Here is a 14944-nt window from a genome sequence, read left to right on the forward strand (position 1 = left end):
TTACATCGCTTATTACCTCAACTTGTTTATTCTTGAGCGTGAAAGAGGGCATCACGAAGTCTTGAACCCACGTGATTTGGCCTTGCTGATTTTTCTTGAATCCCTTCAAGAATTGTGCTTTGAAGTGCTCCCTGACCACCAAGTAATCTTGGCGCTCCTCCTCGCTGAGTTCCTTGATAGTCATGGAGATGTTGCTTTCGTCGAGGTCGGTGATGATGCCCATCTTTTCTAGGGAGTAGATTAGATCGGTTTTGAATAACCAGATTAATCGTTCCCCAGCGGAGTCGCCAAAAAGTGTGTTGACGCAAAATCTGGTTACACACTCGTATGCGCTAGAACGCACAGCAAGATCGTCAAAACGATCAACACCAGCAGCCTTCCAGCGCTGACCGGTCAGACCGGCATGGCGGACCTGTAACACCCCGGTGTAAGTTTTGGCAGTAATAGCGTGTTGAATCGCTAATCAGGGTTAATCACCGTCATTAGCGTTAACCGAGTCCGCGCGTTAAACATTGTTTAGCCGTGTTCGATCTCGTTTTTGTCCTTGATCCGAGCCTCAAATCGATTTTCGCCCAAAACGAAAGTTGTAGATCTTTTCTTCTTCTAGAACTTTTATTTTGGCCAAATTTCAAGTTTCTATATGGAATTTGGACTTTCAACGGGTCAAACTCGAGTCATTTTTTGTTTCAAATGAGTTCACTGTTAGCGACAGGGTATCCACTGTGGCCGCCCATGCCGGCGTCTGCCCGTCGGCGAGCGTCGCCACGCGTCGCGACCGCCGGTGATCCTCGTCGTCCGCGCGCCGTTCTTATCCTCGTGGTCGCACTGGAAGCTTCCCGTTCCACCCGTTCTTTCCCTTTCCTCGAGCTCGTGCGACCCGAGTCGAGCAGAGTCGCCGCCGTCCGCCGCGCCGGCCACGGCTCGCCGCCCCGCCTCGATTCGTCGCACCCCGAGCTGCGCAGCCTCGCCGTCCACCAACTTCCGACCACCCACGAGTGCGGCCGTGCCCAAACCTGGCCGAAATCGAGCTCAGACCGCCGCCCGCCATTGCTGTCTTCCCCGGGCTCCGCCCCTCTACGCCGAGCTTCCACCTCCGGCCGTTCCCCGCCCAAAATGAACCCTCATTGAGCTCCACAGCAACCTCCTCTCGCTCCCCGAGCTTTTCCCCCCTCGGAACGCGCCGCCCGCCGCCCGCGCACGCCGCCGGCTCTCCCTGCGCCTCCCCGTGCGCCGACTCCGCGCGCCCTAGGGCCGCCTAGAACCCCTGGCCGCGCCGCCGCCCGCCTCCGCCGCCGCCCGCCTCCGCCGCCGACCGGCCCTGGCCGGGCTAGAACGCCGCCGCTGCTTGGCTCCGCCCTGGCTGCCCCCGCGCGCACCCCTGCTCGGCTGCGGGCATGCGGGTCCCTGCGCGCGCGAGCCCGCTAGCGCTAACCCGCCGGCCGGCCGGCCGTTGGCCGCCGCGCTCGCGCGGGCGCGCCGCCACGCGTGGCCGGGGGCAGAGCAGGGGAGCCGCCCCCCTCTCTCTCTGTCCCTGTCAAGTGGGCCCCGGTGGTCAGGAGCTTTAGGGTGATGTTTATTTTCTTTTGTTAATTTCGGCTGAAAGTTTGATAATTGCTAGAAAAATGCAGAAAATCCTAAAAATGCAAACTAAGTTTTGTTAGGTTTCTAAAATCAAGGTCTTCATAAGAAAAATACGGGTTCATGGGAATTGTCACTTTTGCCCCTGCTAAATTTAGGGTTTGCATTTAAGCTTGATTATTTTGTACCGGTTGTTCTGTTTGTCTAAAAATCCTGAAAATTTTATGGTAACCTATTCTTTGTATGTGTAGTCCACTGAAAAATTTCCAGGTGCAGGGCCTATGTGTATCTTTGTGGATCTATTGTTGTTTGATTTCCTTTTCTAGAGTTAAAGTAAATACTTTTATATGTCAATAAATGTTGGTAATTTATTTATGCACTCCTTATCAGTAGTGTTTCATGATAGAAAAGTTGTGCTACTAGATCGTTGCGGTTTGTTAAGTTTTTGTGTTTAGCTAGTTCCTAGCTTTAGTCTTTCTTTATTTTCACCATGGCTAAGCAATGCCTTAATGCTTATCTTTGTTTGTGGTGCACCTAGCCTTCTTAATGCAAGTTTAAGTAGTGCTGTTGAAAGGAAACACTTCAGGCTAAGCTCAGTCGGAAATTAAACCTGCCAAGCAACACCAAGTCGTTCCCTTTATCGCTAGTTCTTCATGATTGTTCGTTAAAGGATTGCCAGTCATATCTTCTTTTACTCGTATTGCATTGCCTCCTGAGTACGTTGCACTGTTGTAACTCCGGCATGGCATCTTTTCATACGTGTAGACGTCACGAATGAAGCGGTTTACGAGCTGGTTGCTGAGCCGGTCCAGGAGCCGCAAGCGGGAGAACAGCAGGAGGACGCAGTCAAGCACGCTCCCGAAGAAGCCACTAACCCCGCTGACCTGCAAGGCAAGCCCCAGAGCATATCCCTTATTTTAATTACTCCATGTTATATTTAATGTATTGTGCATTTACGTTTAAGGAATTGATTGGAACCATAGATGCATAATCTTGAATACCCAATGTCCTTACTAGTGTAGGTATCGCTAGTACTGCTAGGCTTAAGTAAACTCGGTAGAAGACGGGTGATTTCCTATCACCCACGAGATATAGGGTTGTTACTTCGTGCAGTGTTGTCAAAAATAAGGCAATGAGAAGGAAATTGGAGGCCGGGCGGAGGGAAAGTTGGACATGATATTTGCATAAAGAAAGTTGAGTCTCCGCCTGTGTCGATTGAGGACCGTTCCGTTGTTGGCCCTTTGACTGAGGATTGAACAGTACTAACCACATACCGGAAGTAGGAGGTAGTCGAAACCGGTGAGCTGTGTACCACTTTACAGCGGTGATTTGAATTCCGTCATGCTACGCTGGGCGTGGGAGTTGGCGGGTGTTGGACAGGATGCCACCTCCGGGTTCTCCGGGAGTTCACTGCGAGGGGCCCATCACCTGGGTTTTAGCAGGCGTAGTTCAGATGCCATGGTAATATGGAAACAGTTGATGCATGGCCCGACAGGGCTTACATGTGTCGTGTGAGTTAGGTCCACCTTGCAAGGTTAAATCGGATCGATTCGCCGTGACTCGCGGATATGAGAGCCTTGGTCAATGCGTCGCATCGTAGTAAGGATTGAAAGGACAGAAAGCGAAAAGTTGGACTTTTGTTGGTATTCTTGAAAAGATAATATGATTAACCATGTGTGCTCTAAAGAATTAGGCAAACCTAGTTTCTAGCTATCAACACAATTGGAGCAAAAATATTGAAAGTAAGGATCCAGTTTTAGTAGCTTTTCAGCAAAATAACCCAGAGCCAAAGAGCTATGCATGTCTAGGTAACGGGCTAAGTATACCCATAGACGGGTAAGCCTTGCTGAGTATTAGAATACTCAGGGTTTGGTTGTAACCCTTCCGAGCAGGTTATATTCCGGAAGACTTCGAGGAAATCAATGCGTCCTGGAGTGGTCAGCCTCTTCCTCCAGGTTGGATGGTCGAGTGGGTTCCGTCTTCTCCGTGAAGTGAAGGCAGGTGAGCCTCACATCAGTGGGCAAGATGTGAAGTTCGTCTTTTGGTCATCGACGTTATTTATCGTACTGTATTTGGAAGCTTGTTTCAAACCTGTTTGTATTTTCCGCTGCGTTTGAACTCTGTATTCGAAATGTAACTCTGGCTTATAAAACTTTATTGTAAATTAATTTGGGGACTTTTGTTTAACTCTGGTTGTAAGTTTGTTTGAAAACTTTTGTTGCTTGTAATCACCTGTGCTCGTCTTTTGGCGAGAGTTCCTGTGCAATTGATCCTGGTTAAAGCAGGCAGTCTGAGTGTACTGGTGAAGTGCAGTAGCGGAGGATTAAGTTAAATGGTTAATTAGTGCACTTGATCAGTATTATTTGGACTATTCTGTGACAGGACCGGTCATATCGGTGCTTTAGGAAGACGGCGAAAACCTAGGACCTCAAGCTCGGGAGGGACCCCATCGGAGCTCGTGGATCTAGGGTTGCTCTAAGGTCGGCAGGCCACTCAAAACATCCTCGAATGCCGTAGAGACGAGTGAAGAACAGCATATGGGGTTGGAAAAGCTAGAGTTTGGAGATAAAAAGTAAGGTACGAGTTGTTGAATCGATTGGGATTACTCTCAATCGGCCGTGGCCTTTCATATATATAGGGTGGGGAGGTCTATACCCGTTAGGAGTCGAAACCCTATCAAATGCCATGTCAAAATACAACTCCTAACTTGGATTGGTCGTTTCGGACCGGTCTGACCGGGGTGCAGGTCTTCGGGAGGCATAACTTCCTCATCCAGACTCCAAATTGGACGTTCTATATATGCATTTCGATCGTCTCGATGAGATCTATGTAATGGTGCAGTCCAATTGCCAATTTGACAAACTTGTCTAGACCGGTCTGACCAGTTTATATGAGAGGTCTGACCGGTTTGCCCATATTGTCTAGAAAACCTGAATCATGCCACTTTTGGGTGTCAACAATATACCAACAATAGTAACAAGGCTGCAAGTTTAATGATCTATGGTCAAATGCCACATAAAGTTCTTTTTTTATGTGAAAACAACAGAAAAGTTCTATTTACACTTGAGCCATAGGCGTTTTTTTTTTCTTGGGGGAAACTCACTAATTACGAAGAGTACTTATTACCGATTCCTTCAGCGGATCAATGGACCAAACACGCCAGCCAAGTGAGTCATAAATAGCGCTCCACGCTAGATTATGCGTGTCGTGATTAGACTCCCAACGTTCGTTCATGGACGAAGTCGACCTTTTATCAACTATGTTGAGGTCGATCTGATTTCTTTGGTGACTTGGACATACTGCCCCATCAACTTCTCCTGAATGCTACAAATTGCATTGATACAATTACTCACCACTCGGATCCTTTGGAGCAGGAGGTCACTTGCGAGAGCCAACCCTTCCCTTCCAGTGGCGGAACTGGAAAGAAATTTCAAGGGGGCCGGGGCCGATATCGAACAAACTTCAATAATATTTGTAGGCACAAAAATTTGACAATTTGCATTAGTTTTCTATTATAAGTGTGCTAATATGAGCTAGTTAGTCATGATATATATTATTTAATCATGCAATGATAATTCACAAAGCAAAATAGGAATGGGAGTCAATATATGTTGTTCATTTTAGTTTTTTCTTGGTTTCCTACAAAGATTAGGCTTAATTTAAAAAAATATATTCTATTATGCCATAGAAAATCAACAATGCTTAGAGAGCATACATAAATTTATATTGGTTTAAATTGAAGAAGTATAGACCTAAGCCATGGATTTGATGCTAATGGGATCGCATTAGCAGGGCAGGTGAGTCTGTTGTTGCCGTCCATCTTGGCTGTGGGTTGTGGCTGCCTGCCTACTTGCTATCGGCATCTTGGAGTGCATTCACGTGATGCCAATCATGAGACGTGAGTCTGCTGGCACCCTCCACTGAGACACTGATAAGCTGTGACTAGCGAGCAGCCACACATAGAGAACGGCAAGAACATCCTAGGCTAGAGATCAAGGTGGATTGTGTGAACTTCCAAGGAACCGAATAATATTTGGGCTTTTGATGTGGACTGAAGTGGGTTAAGATTAAGACATACTTAAAAACTTGAGCTAATATTAAGCTGAGATTAAATAGTACTTGAAAACATGAGCTAACATTATAACTAAGATTACAAAATACTTAAAAATTTAACTAGAATTAAGATATGATTAGAAGGTACTTAACAAAAATAATATTTGGTTAGGGGGGCCATGGCCCCTGCCAGCCCCCCTCAACTCCACCAGTGCTTCCCTTCGTGCTACTGCGGGCTTGATTGGTTTGATTCCAAAATTTGCCTTCCAAAACTAGGGCAGGCCAAAATATTGGCAAGAATTTTTTTGCAAAATCTTGGCCAGTACTTTGTGAGGTGGGCTACATTTTTGGATTCTAACCAATTGAGTGTCAAAAATTTAGCAAGATAAAATTTTTTTTGACCTTCTCACTGCTCGCTTTATTTAAGCATACCCAGGATCAGCGCGATCGCGATCCACCAAAGTTGAAACAAGTTCTGGGAAGGGATCGTCCCAAACAGCTGGGCAATCCGGATCCCGTTCAAGACCCAAGCATGCAAGCTCGTGAGCACACCTATTACAATTTCTAGGAATAGAAGAAATAGAAACAGGAACAAAAAACTGAGCCAAAAGATCACAGGCTTCACAGAAAATTGCACCCCCTGGCGCACGATCAAAGTTGCTGCCACTCAAAGCTGAGACCAAGTTGGTGGAGTCGCTCTCAACGATCACTCGAGAAATCCCTCTGGCCATGGCCGCATGGAGGGCTGCCAAACATGCTTCTCCTTCAGCCGATAAAGCATCCGCGACAGCTGACAGACGGCCCGAACCAGCCACAACACCCTGCCCATCACTATCTCTGATGATGAAACCCCAAGGTTCTTCCTTCTCAGCCGCTCTGAAGGCACCATCAAAATTGATCTTTAGGACATCGACAGGTGGAGGTTGCCATGAGATTGTGCCACCAGTTACAGACTGGGTATGAGTGGGCTGTGCTTCCCTGCCATGAGAGCTCACATCATGTGCACTAAAAGATATATCTGCTACTGTCATCAACGGTTCCCCGGCATTGCAGCGACTTCTAGCATTCCACCAAGCCCACAGCAGGCCAATAACAGACAACATACGCTTCTCTTCCATGGACAGAATGTGGTTGACAAATTCTTTTGCATTGATCATGGCCAAAAGCTGAACACGAGTGTCCTCTAAATTCATTTCTCTACACACCATTTTCACCTTGTTGCATTTCAAGAAACAGTGACCACCATCTTCATCAAGGCGCCAGCACACAGGACACCTAGTGTCTATCTCCATTCCTCTTCTCAAAATATTCATGCGTAAAGGGAGACTATCATGTCCCAATCGCCACAGAAAATGTTTTACCTTTGGAGGGCATTTCAATTTCCATAGTTTCTGCCAATGCACACCCTGCTCTCCCATAGGTGCCAAGCTAGATTGTCCCCTCTATCTTGTTGTCACCCTCTCCTTCTCATCTTCCAGAACATGATAAACAGACTTAACAGAAAAGAGACCCCTTTCATCAAAATGCCATGCCAAGGTGTCCTCCCTGCCATGTTTGATTGGGATGGCCAGTATGTTCTTGGCGTCCTCCTCCCAAAATATATCCCTGATGAGATCCTCATCCCAAGATCCAGAGTATGGGTTGATGAGTTCAGACACTTTTGTGCACACAGTCCTACCCCTCGGTGTAATCGGCCGGTGAAAGACACCATGAGGGATCCAAGCATCCCTCCAAATATTAATATTTGAACCATCACCAACTCTCCAAATCAGTCCTTTTTTCAGCGCTTGTAGTCCCCAGACAATAGTTCTCCAAGTATATGAGATGCCCGGTTTTTCTACTACCGACAACGGGTCACCATTCTGAAAATATTTGGCTTTCAGGACCTGGGCGCACAAAGAAGATGGCTCTGTGATGAGTCGCCAACCTTGTCTGGCCAACATTGCCAGATTAAAGAGGTGTAAGTCTCTATACCCCAGCCCTCCTTTTGTCTTGCGCTGACACAACCGCTCCCACGCCAACCAATGCATTTTATTCTCCTTGGCTTGCTGCCACCACCAGTAGCGACATACCATGGAGCCAATCTGATCCCACAAGGATTTGGTAATATCACTACTAGAAAACGGGCCATCGGTCCAGGCCAAAGGTACCTGCTGCTGTTGCAGCCGGTACCGAAGGGCCATCGGTACCGGCTGCAACAGCAGCTCCATCGGTACCAGCTGCTGTTTGCAGCCGGTACCTTTAGCCTTGGACCAACCTAGTGGAGGACAATTGGCACTGGGTGGTGGTTCCAACCGGTTCCAATGCGTCAGCATATGCATCGGTTTGAACCACCACCCGGTACCAAATGAAGACGGCGCTATAGGCACCGGTTGATGGTAATAACCGGTTCCTATGATGATGAAACGTGGCAGCTGCCAGGAGCTCGGGCCTAAGGCACCGGTTGGTGCGTTGACCCGGTGCTATTGAACAAAATTTAGCACCGGGTCATTGAAACCAACCGGTGCCTTTGGCCCGAGCCTATAAATACCCCAGCCCCTCCACCCCTCAAGCTGTCCTGAACTCACTGTTCATGGAAGCTGAGTGAGGTGAGGGGAGGGGAATTTTTGCTTTTTTTTGAAAAAAGGTTAGTTATTTTTCTTTATAACTTAGAAATTAATTTTTAGAAATAGTTATTACTTGATTTAGTTTATACATGTGATAATTATTTTTATTTGTAGCATCTTATTGTAGTTATATGCGTTATCAATTTATTTGATATTTGAATACTATCAAATTATTGTATTTATATGTTTTATCCATTTATTTGATAAGTGAATAGTATCTATTTATTATAGTTATATGCATTATCAATTATATAAATGTATTGTTATAAATTGGTAGTATGAATGAACTATTTGTGTAGTACAATGATGTATATAAATGTTTGGAGTCAAGTATCGTGACCATGATTTCTTCCGCGGGGAGGAGGACTTCTGGGTGTACTTCGAAAATTTATATCACATTTACCATCGACAAGCCCTCGACACCGCTATCATCACTATTTGGGTTTTGTAAGTATCACTTACATCTACATTAATACTTTTTGTTAACAAGAACATAATTATATGTGTGCATTATAAAATTTCTATTGTATCGTTTAGACAGGAGACCCAAAGAAGCCGAAAACATGGATGGCACCATCAGATCGGTTTCATATCTCCTTTGCTAGTCAACCAGAAAGTGCTCAACGAAAATTACAAGGATACGTGCCAAAACATGTACGATTCGTTGACTAGGCAAAATTACAAATTCTATATATTCATACCATACAACTTTGGGTAAGCCTTGGTTGACTCAATCCTCTGTTATATTACTAAATAAATACTAAGTCGTCTAATGTATGTATGTATATATCATATCTATATCCGCAGTTATCATTGGATTTTACTCATACTTTTCGTAGAGACCGGCAATCTTATAGTCTTTGACTCAATGAGAAATCCAAAGTCCGCAATCCAACATATCATAGACTCCTTGAATAGGTAAGTTTAGTTTGCACAATCAAATCTTTTTTCTGTTAATAACAATTTCTGAATATCAAACTTAACTTTGAGCGCAGGGTTTGGAAAAAAATTATGAGAAATAACAAAGGACGTGGTCAATGGAGGCCCGAACTGAACGTTAACATGGATTATCCGGTATGTTGATTCATAAAGATTTGTCTAGTTAAGTATATAATCCCAAATTGTTCTAAATTGAGTAATTTATTTGTTTCTCCTTAAGTGTGCGAGACAACAACAAGGAACTGATTGGTGCGGGTACTACGTATGCGACTACTTGCACATCATGACTCCATGCGGGAAGGTTACTGATGAAGACACGAGAGTACGTCCAAACCGTTCACTAGTATATTTTCATAATTGTACTAACGCACATGATGTTAATCCTTTTTTTCTAAATGATAGATGTCTCAAATGGGGGATAAATGTTACTCTACTGATCGGATCAACGCCGTGTGCGAGCAGCTCGCCGGATTCATTTTGAACGAGATCTTGGATCCTAGAGGCGAGTTCTACCACGACGGCCACATCCATAGAGGACTTACATCTACCTCCGGAGGGGACCAATAGTTGGACTACAAACATGACTTGTACATTTGTAAATATTTTTAAATATTATGTCTTGATGTTTGTAAATTTATAAATATATTAGTTCATCTAATTAGCTTAATTATATGCTCGCATTTCACTTTTAGTTAGTTTCAAATATTCTCTGAAAACGAACACGAACGACCAATGAACGTATAGTACTGTAGAGCTTGAGTGCGTTTAGCAATTATAAAAGAATAAACAGTAATAAATATAACAAACAAAACTGGATTTGGGAAAAAAGGGAAAAGGTCATTGGTACCGGTTGAAAATACCAACCGGTACCAAAGGGGCTGCCACCTTGCGTCAGCGTGGCAGCCTCTTTGGTACCGGCTGGTCTTTCCAACCGGTACCAATGGAAGCCTAAGGCACCGGTTGAAAAACCCGGTGTCCTAAGGCGAGGCCATTGGTCTCGGTTGGCGGGCACCGGTTGGGAAACCGGTGCCTAAGGCCATTTCCAACCGGTTCCCATGGCCTGTTTTCTAGTAGTGTATCAAAACAGGACATGGCATAGGAGGGTATAGCTTGTGCGACGGCCTTGATTAATACATCTTTGCCCGCTCTGAATAAAAGTTTTTCTTTCCATCCCTGAATCTTTTTCCATACTCTTTCTTTCAAATAAGACAAAGATTGGACCTTTGATCTCCCCAAGTACACCGGAAGGCCAAGATACTTCTCATTATTTGCTTCAGTAGCTATATCCAATGCCTACATCAGGTTTGTTCTGTCAGCTTCTCTAGTGTTCCTGCTAAACATGACTGAGCATTTCTCCTTATTTATCATTTGCCCCGAGCAAACCTCATACAATGAAAGAATGTTTTGTAGATGTTCTGCACCCTGATCAGTGATTTTAAAGAGTAACAGAGAGTCATCCGCAAACAATAAGTGGTTTATACTCGGCACACCTTGATAGATCCTCACCCCAGTCAGCTCTCCCCTATCCTCTGCTGCATTAAGTAGGCAGGAAAAAGCTTCAGCACAAAACAAGAACAGATACGGTGAGAGAGGGTCACCCTGGCGCAAACCCCTCTCCGGAACAATTTTTTCAGTAAGCTCACCATTAACTTTGATTCTGTACGTTACAGAAGTCACACAATTCATCACCACATCGATCCATCTTTGCTGAAAACCCAGTTTGCATAGCATTCTTCTTAGAAAATCCCATTCCACCCTATCATACGCCTTACTCATGTCAAGTTTTAGAGAGCTAGGCCCTGCGCACCACTCTTCTTGTTCTGCATATGGTGGGTGAGCTCATAAGCGAGTACAACATTATCTGTTATCATACGACCCGGAACAAAAGCACTTTGGTTGGGAGAAATAATATCAGGTAAAATCACCTTCAGTCGGTTAGCAATCACCTTGGCAGCAATCTTATACACCACATTACACAAGCTTATGGGTCGTAGATCTTTCAAGCGTTCTGGGCAAGCAACCTTGGGAATAAGAACCACAACCGTGTCATTCCATCCTTGCAGCATTTTCCCTCCAGCAAGTAGTGACTTCACCTCTCTTATAACATCATCTCCCACAGTCTCCCAGAACTGTTTGTAAAACAAAGCGGGCATGCCATCCGCCCCCGGGGCTTTCAGATCCCCCATACTATCAAGTGCCTGCTTAATTTCATGATCTGAGTACTCCATATTTAGGGAGAGATTCATATCCGGTGTAACTTTAGAGGGGACTTGCTCAAGCAACTCATTATATCAATCACCTGCATGGGACTGGAAGAGGGATTTATAATAGTTAGTCACCAATTCATGAATACCTGCGGTATCCGTCACGACCTCCCCATCCTCTTTCACTAGCTTGTGTATTCTACTCCGTCTCCTCCTCTCTGAAGCATAGGGATGGAAAAAGTTTGTGTTCCGATCACCATGCTGTAACCTGTGTGCTTTTGCCCTCTGTCTCCAATATAGATCTCGTTGATCTTCCAGCTTCTCTAGTTTGTAGCGTAGGATTTGCTCCCTAGCTATCATACCGTCTACACACATCCAACTTGCGTTTAGCAAGCTTTATTCTTTTTTCAAGATCACCGAGGACATTCCTACTCCAATCCTAAATAACATTTGCCACTCCCCGCACCACATCAGCAACCACACCCGTTCCTGTGTTCATGGAAAGCTTCCAAGCATTCCCAACAATCACAACGCAATTTTCCTCCTCCACCCATCTTGCCTCGAAACGAAAGGCAGGACCAGATCTTCCCCTGCTACAAACCGCCTCTTCTTTCACCGTCAAGATCACTGGCCGATGATCAGAGTGTTGAGGATCCCCATTCTTCACAGTAAAGTTCAGGAAATGTGTCCTCCAAGCATCATCTGCCATCGCTCGATCGAGCCATTCACGGATGTAACGATCACAAGTGTGGCTACAGTTACGCCAGGTGAAAGGATCACTTGCAAACCCCAAGTCCCCGAGCGAGCATTCCTCTGGAGCCTGCCTAAACCGGTCCATGCAGACTTGTGGTCATGGCACTCCTCCTTCTTTCTCACTCCCAATCAGAATCTCATTGAAATCACCCATGCACAACCACAGGTGCCTCCTAGCTGCATTGAGAGCACGCAACGCCCTCCAAGACAGCTCCTTCATATCCGTCTTTGGCTCGCCATAGAAGCCAGTAAACCTCCAGATGAAACCATCTGGTTCGACCACATCCCCATCCAAGTACAGTCGAGACTCTGCACAGAGTTGGAAGTTGATCTCTTTCTTCCAAAAAAAATGCGAGTCCACCACTTTGCCCCTCGCAATCCTTTACCACCAAATTCGTCATACCCATCCGCCACCTCAAATCATCAATCCTGCGCCTGTCCATTTTAGTTTCGGACAGAAACAAGATGTCAGGGTCCTCCTCCTTCTGAAGGTTCAGAAGGCCATGAACTGCCAGGCCGTTCCCCAGACCCCGGTAGTTCCAGGCGATAATCTTCATTGATCCTTGCAGGGCTGTTCTAACAGCCCCGCTTCAATAGCATCACCAACATTCCTCTTCTTTCTACCATCATTTTCTTCAGGAGACAGAGAGCGTTTCATCCCCACCCGAGATCCACCATCTGTCGTCGTTGCACATCTAGTACTCCTGCTAATTTTCTTGTACCGATCACCTTTTGAAGCCAAAGCTTTTCTCCCTTTCCCCAACACATCGTCATCCCCTGTGTCAGTATCATCCAGCCCTTCCCCGTAGACGTGCATGGGGAGTAGGGTACTGTTCCCATTCCCATGCACGTTCTGTGGCTCTTCCTCCCCCACCATAGCTTGTCCCTGCTGCACCGCTAGACCACTCTCCTCACGCCCACTCCCATCAACAACATCTCCGAAAGCCAAAGACTTCTGTCAGGTATTGTCCTTGCCAATCAGCTCCTTCTCAACATCACAGCAGGTTTAATTTTTTTCGCCAGGCTAGTTACCTCCTCCTCATCTCCTTTTTTCTTATCTGCCCTCCTTTCCTCGAGTGCCAAAATATCCTTCCCCTAGGATGGTCCATCACTCCCAGAACGAGCAGGGAGTGTTCTGTACACCGGCTTCCCAAAACTTCCCCTACTACCACTGCCTCCCGAACGCCATGAACCCGAAGATCGCCCTCAACTGAACCTGTCGCCACTGCCCTCCTCCCAGCTCCTCCTATCAGGAAAGCAGCGCAGGTACTTGCTATACTGTTGAGATTCCCCCTGTGCCAGTTGCTTGGAGCACAACTTGTCAGTGTGGCTAATGATGCCACATGTGTAGCAGAAGTCAGGAAGGAACTCATATTGCAGTGGGCACCACAGTGGCTTTTCCTCTTCACCGATGAACACAGTGACACCCCTCATTAGAAGGAGGGTGACGTTGAGCTGGATCTTGATGCGCAGGTAGCTCCCTACAATCAGATCATCCTCCTCCCCATCCATTGCCATGAAAGCTCCAATCTCATTGCCGATCGCCTCCCCCGTTGCCCTGTTCATCATTCCGAAAGGCAATTTCATTACCCGAACCCAAATCGGAACGTAGCTGAATTCCACTTCATCAATTGATTTCGACGGATCAAAGTCCACCATCACCACGAGATCTTTCCCAAACATCCAAGGTCCGTCCTCCAGGGCACGCCTCTTCCCCGCCGCCGGGTGAAACATGAAGAGAAAACGGTTCTCACCTAGATCCTTGCACGAAATACCCTTAATTGGCACCAGATCCTCCCTAGAGCTGCAGCCAGGCCATCTCCATGGACAAGCTTCTCCGCCAACACCTTGCCGATGGCCATGGGATCCGCAGATCTAGACCGACTCCCATCAGCCGCCACCACTTTGATGCCCTTCTTCTCCGCGGCCGACAACTTCATGCGACTCAGCATCCGCTCCACCGCCTCCAGATCGAGGAACAAGGGAGTGGAAGGAAGAAGGAAACCCTAGTCGCCGTATCACACCCCGAGTCACCTAGGAAACCCTAGATGCCGAGGACCAAGTCCTCCGCGTTGAAGCTGGATGTCCTGGCCCCATCTTATAGTGGCAAGATAAATTTTGGAACCAAAGCAATGAAGCTCTGCTTCCAAAGTCTCCGACCGAGTCAGCATTAGGCGTGTTTGATTGATGCAACTAGAACATAACGCGCGCTTCGCGCGCCCTATCGATAGATTTTTAACTGCTTATGTAAATATAAGTATTATGCAATTGAAGAAATACTAATATAATTTTATGTGAATGACAAATTTATAATAATGTCTCATACAAATATCGTAACAATATTTATACGAGACTATGGCATATGAAGCATGTAGGTTCTATCGAAACATATGCCATTTGATGATCATCATTAGTAGCTACTAAATATTTTAGCAGATAGTTTAGAATACTAATTCAAATAAAAGTAAAGTGCTAAGGTGCTAAAGAGGGGTAATAGGTAACATAGCTTACAGTCATGAGGATGGCACAATCGCCTGCTTAGGAACTCATGACACTGTCCATCGGCCTCTTGTCTCTTCTTTTTTTTTCTCCCGGCTACATGTTCCAGGAACAGCTCCATCGTTTGCTTGCATTTTGGAACGGAGGGAGCATACTGCACATATGGAGGCACATCGTATATGCTACCATTTCTATAGTTGGGTGGCACTAATGTGGTTGTTGCTCTCCTAGCTGACCAGCTCCTTCACACATAGGAGTAGCTGCTATTTAGCCACAACATCTAACAATGGGCCAATAGTATTGTATGATCCA

Source organism: Panicum virgatum, chromosome 6N, assembly GCF_016808335.1.
Source record: "Panicum virgatum strain AP13 chromosome 6N, P.virgatum_v5, whole genome shotgun sequence".
NCBI lineage: Eukaryota > Viridiplantae > Streptophyta > Magnoliopsida > Poales > Poaceae > Panicum > Panicum virgatum.